The sequence below is a fragment of the Leptonotus elevatus genome, chromosome 2, assembly GCF_054856555.1.
Source record: "Leptonotus elevatus isolate MCC_2025b chromosome 2, RoL_Lele_1.0, whole genome shotgun sequence".
Taxonomy (NCBI): Eukaryota; Metazoa; Chordata; class Actinopteri; order Syngnathiformes; family Syngnathidae; genus Leptonotus; species Leptonotus elevatus.
This window is the reverse complement of record NC_141240.1, coordinates 4,685,006-4,690,614: the sequence shown is the minus strand read 5'-3', so window position 1 is coordinate 4,690,614 and position 5,609 is coordinate 4,685,006.

Here is a 5,609-nt window from a genome sequence, read left to right as displayed (position 1 = left end):
CATACCGGCAAGGTGTGCTTCATCGCTCACAGGATTGGGATGCGGTTATTTTGACTGCCTTGTACATTTTCTACTTGCAGAAAAGCTAAATATGAATGAAAACAATAAAATGACGTGTTGTGAAGCACTCTTGCACATGCAGAGCAAAGACACTAAGTGAGACCTACAGAGTTTTCACAAAGTCAACAAGCACCAAACAATGCTGAAGATGACAACTGAACGACCTGAGAATGATGAAGATGCAGGGTTTGTCTTCCTTATCAATGACTACAAATGCATTATTTGTGCTTTTGTTTTTTTCACCCATTTGATATCACCTACCGGAAGACTTTTTCCGGAGAAAACCTGCTTCCTGGAATCTTGGACTGTAGAGTGACGTAAAGAGTTAACAGTTTTTTATTAAATGGCCTCAATGGCTTTTGAACACTGAACTGTTGATATTCACTATATTTTTGTATAATGTACTGCTCAAGAGAAATAAAAATGTGTTGTCTGGTAGGACAGTTGATAAGTTTGCCTCACAGCCAGAAGCTTCAAAGTCTTTCTCTTTGTAAATTGAATGTCCCTGTGCTTCCGCCCGCAGTGTGTGAATGTGTAAATTAGGTTCACTCTGTTGGTGTGGCTATATGTCAGTAGTGCGATTGACAGCTAGGTAATCACTCCAGGGTTTACCCTGCCTCATCCTAAATCAGATTAAATTGACTCCAGTTGTTGTAGCCAAAGGATGACTGGATCAAATGTCTTAGTGCACTGCACTCTAAAAAGAGAATTATTGAACAAATTTAAGATTACAAATTGAATTATTGACCAACTTAAACAAATCGCTTCAAGTGGTAACACACAATTGGATTAAGTTAGTCCTACGTGAATTTATTAAATTTAAGTACTTATGAGTTCATTAAAATGTATGCTTTTGATTGGAGTCACTTTGGATTAACTTCATTCAGATGAATATATTAAATTAAATGAACTCACAATTACACCTAACTTGGACTAATTTAAGTCAATCATGTGTTACCACTTAAAGCGATTTTTGGCCCACAATTAAATTTGTAATCTGAAATTGGTTCAACAATTCTCTTTTTAGAGTGTATGTTTCATACATTGCTCAAAAAATAATCTGTGATGTATAAATGGAAGTGGAAATCATGTAACATCAGGTTCAGTTGTAAAGCCAGATATATAAGTGCACCATGGTAAACTATATTCATTGTCGTGCGTGCGCGCGCGCTCTGAATTCTGTACCAAGCATTGGAAGCTGAAGCGCAACGTAGGTCTCACTGGGTGAAAGGCAGCTCTCCGCTCATTGAAAATGATTGGACTTTAGATTGCTGTAATTTGATTTGTGAGGATTATTTTTGATCTTCTTTTAGATTGTGATGAAAGCACTTCAGAACTGGTTTGTATACAATACTACAATGCTACAATACATCGTTTGTTTTCACCATGTAAAGGAAGCGTTTGCATTGTGTTGTATTACAGGAATATCAGAAATGCCCGGATGTTCGCAGTTGTCAATTGGCAATGGAGTGGTGGCAATTGATGGGTGGCAGCCGTCATCTCGTACCCAGTGTAAAACATCCTGTATGCTATTTCCTTCTCTAAGGCTGCCACCTACTGGAAGTTGTTTGCACTACAAGGGGGCTATACAACTCTAGAAGTGTTGCAACAGATTGTAATTGTTCCCTTTTTGCACAAGTCTGTCAAGTGAATTCTATTTACAGTGCCATTTCACAACAGACGCAATCTCAATGCACTTTAAACATGGAGCAGGTCTCACACGCAATGACCACAGACGCAAGGTGAAATCACATCTCCAACCCACGTGGGGGTGGGGCGGGGACGTACTGCAGCAGAGCGTCGGTATTCATTTTATGAACCTAATGGTATGGTTACTAAATTGATTACAGGAAATGTAAAGCGGGCCTAGGGGAATTCGTGGCGTCCTACACTGGGGAAAGGAACTATGGCGAACTATAATGTAGTACAAACTAGAAAAGGCTGGCCACAGCCAACGACATAATAGTAGGCTATACAGTGGCTCGGAAGTAGAAAGCCCTACAACAAATAACTACACAAAACAACCAAAAAGTAAACACAAAAACTCACAAGAACAAATGACACATTTGGTGTTTGTTGTTGTGTTTTTACTTTTATATATGTGTTCATTTTTTTTGTTTTATTTAGTTATTTTTCTGTTTTTGTGTCTGCTGTTGTGTTTGGTTTATATTGTTTATTGTTTTTTATATTTATTTTTAATTTTGTTGTTTTGACCATTTATATGTTTTTGTAAATGCTGCTGTGTTTTCTGCTGTTGTTTTGTTCAGGTATTTGTGGTTGCTTTGCACTTGGGGGCCACTATATATAGCTGACACTGCAAAGCAAACGAACCAGGGATCTATGGGGTAGATGCCACGGACTTCCGACTTTTACACATTAGCCCCGTTTCTGGCCCCTGCTGGCCGCGTTCCAACACTCGCACCCCCACCCCTTCGCCCCCCAACCGCGCGCTCCCGCTCATCGGCCGGAGGGCGTCTCGGCTATCTAAAATGCTTCTGACACTGAGACAGATACTACACACTCACAGCCTCGCACTCCTCGACGGGAACGCGCAACTAAGGGGCACAAAGGCAGAAGCGCAAGTACTGGGACGCGGCACACACACACACACACACACACACACACGCACACACACACACACGTCGCAAACCGGAAACGGAAACAAATTTGCTGGGTAAAAACCCGGAAGTCCCGCCTCCTCCGTGGCATATAGTCCTTCACTGACTTCTTTGCATTGGTGGACATTATTTGCACTGATGGGATTTGTGGTGCATGATCCACCAACCCAACACATCATTTGCCACAATGACCCAATCCACTTTTGGGGACTCCTTTACCTGTGGGTGGAGAGGATGCATGGACAATCAGCAAAAGGCCTTTGCTTTCGTCCCTCTTCGGATATGTTTTCTTTTTTTCATCTCATCCACTTTGATGAGCAAATTTTAGCTGCAGCTCATACACTTTTCAGTGTTGGGCTAGATAACAAATAGGCTATACACTGAAAAAAAAATCTGAAAAATCTACTTAGAAAATGTAAGGCAGGTAATTGCATCAAATTATCAAGTACTTACAAGGGGGGGGGGGTCATTGTTAAAACAAAGCAAGTTTTTAATTGAGTAAAATCTAAATTTGCAAGTAAATGCTACTTGAGTTTTTAGTTTCACTGGTCAATCTTGTTATCTTTGGAATTACTTATCTGAGTTTTTAAATATGATTTTATGAGTAGAAGCTACTTACTTTTTAAAATTATCTATACTACTACTACTTTATTTTTACATTGAATTATCTAAATGGGATTTCATAGACAGAAAACTATACTTACAAATAAAAACAAGCGAAATATACAGTACAACACCACTGCTTTTCAAGTTTATTAATCGGGACAAAAATTAAAGTTTTGTACATTCAACTTTTCTTTTTCACTTTGTGCAAAACGTGTTATACAACAGCAGAAAATGTAGGAACATTCATGAGACAAGATGACACCTAATAATTGACAAACAGTACAGTACCTCACAATTATGATGAATTCAGTCCCCACCCCTCCCAACACACGCACACACAAGAACCAGTGAATTAAATACAATTCAAATTGACATCAAATAGTCAACATGGCAATGAAAGTTTGAGCCTTGCAACAGCTTACTTAAACTGCTTTAAACCTGTGCAAAATGTTCAAACAATAAAATATCCTGATTCTAAATCAGTTTTAACATAAACTTAATATTCATAGTTTGTGCTTAAATGCCATAATTAAGTAGTTGATAGCTATTGTAAACATGTGACGTCTTGTAAACCACCCATCTAGCATTCTGCCCCTTGTGCAAAATTACAACTCACAATAACATTTGGATGTAACAGAACATAAGAATGTCAGCTTTTAATGATGCAGACAAAGACGAAATTCGATTTCAGGATTTGGCAGATTTTCAACGGTTCGACTTTTAAAATGATGATTAATGGAATTAATTCCATTTATTGCCCAGCCTTACTCCTAAGCCTAGTAGGATATGGGCTTAAGGCCCATCAGAAAGACACAAGCATTTGCCACATCAGGGATTCTCCATGACTATTCCTGTTATGTTTCGGTTCTGTGGGGTTGGGTTTTTGTTTGATTTGGGGGTGTTCTTGTCTTTTGTCTGTGTGATCAGTGTTTTGTTTTGTGAACCTTGTCTCTCCCCTTGTCTCGTCATGTGTAACCACCTCCACCTGTGTGTGTCTTCCCTGCTCCGTGTGGTCAACCCAATCAGTGCCCTCATCCACTTGTCTCACTTCACGTCCCGTTGTGTCACGTCTAATCTAGTCTAGTCAAAGTCTTGGTTTTCCTGCCCACTTGGTCTTTTCCATAAATCATCACATTTACACATTCTCTCTGCCTGCTCACTATGCTTTCTTGCAATGGACTATATGCCACGGAGAGGCGGGACTTCCGACTTCCGGGTTTTCACCCATCAACTTTGTTTCCATTGTTTCCACTTGCGCTTCCGCCTTTGTGCCTTTGCGCGTTCCCGCCGATGAGCGGGAGCGCGCGGTTGGGGGGCGCAGGGGTGGGGGTGTGAGTGTTGGAACGCGGCCAGCAGTGACCGGAAACTGCGCTGATGTGTAAAACCCGGAAGGCGGGAGTCCGTGGCATCTACCCCATTGGGCTCACATCTCAGGCTCTACCACAAAACCATGACAATTCCGGATTACAGTCCCCCATTTTGAGCACAAAGACGTTCAGGACAAACGTGCTGAGGGGCTCTTGGATGGCTGCAGGATTGTTTTCATCAGAAATCTGTAAAATAATTGAAAATGAAATCTTGTATCATAATGTAAAGGATGCTAATCACATGAATGTTTATGGTAGTATTTTCTCTTTAGTTTTACAACTGAGATTCATCACAGGCATCAGATCAAAACAATAGGCCCACAAATGGGTTAAACATATTTTGGTCATTTATTCAAACTTGTTTCCTGACACTTTTGTCCAAGATGTTTTCCTCTCATTCACAATCTTTCGAATCATTTGAGTTTGCTTTTGTCATACATATGTACACCTATTGACATAAATATACAGTATATTAAATACATATAGTGTATAAAAATACAGTACATACAGAAATGAGAATGAGTGGTAAAAGTGCTAAATAGTTCGTATTTTCAATTCCAGAGGCATTTGCTTATAGTCATGTTAGTCGACTCATTTTAACATGAGTACGAACAAAATTTACAAAATGCACCACAACAAATAATTTAATAACTCTTACTGTCAAGGGTAATCTTCGCCCCGCACTCCTTCCTCAAGGAGAGGGAAAAAATGCTCACCCCCTCCCTCTTCAGTCAACAGTTATTATTTTTTTCTCCTTCACTTTATTAACATAGACTTGTAGAGGATACAACGCCTGAACATGGCAACAATACAAACAACAAAAAAGAATATAAAAAATAAGCAAAACTGGGGATTCTTGCACTTGAAAGGAAGGTTTACAGTTTTTCCACTTAGCACAATGAATATGATGTTTGCCCATTAACAAAATAATATTAATTAAATCCAAAACAGAAAAGTT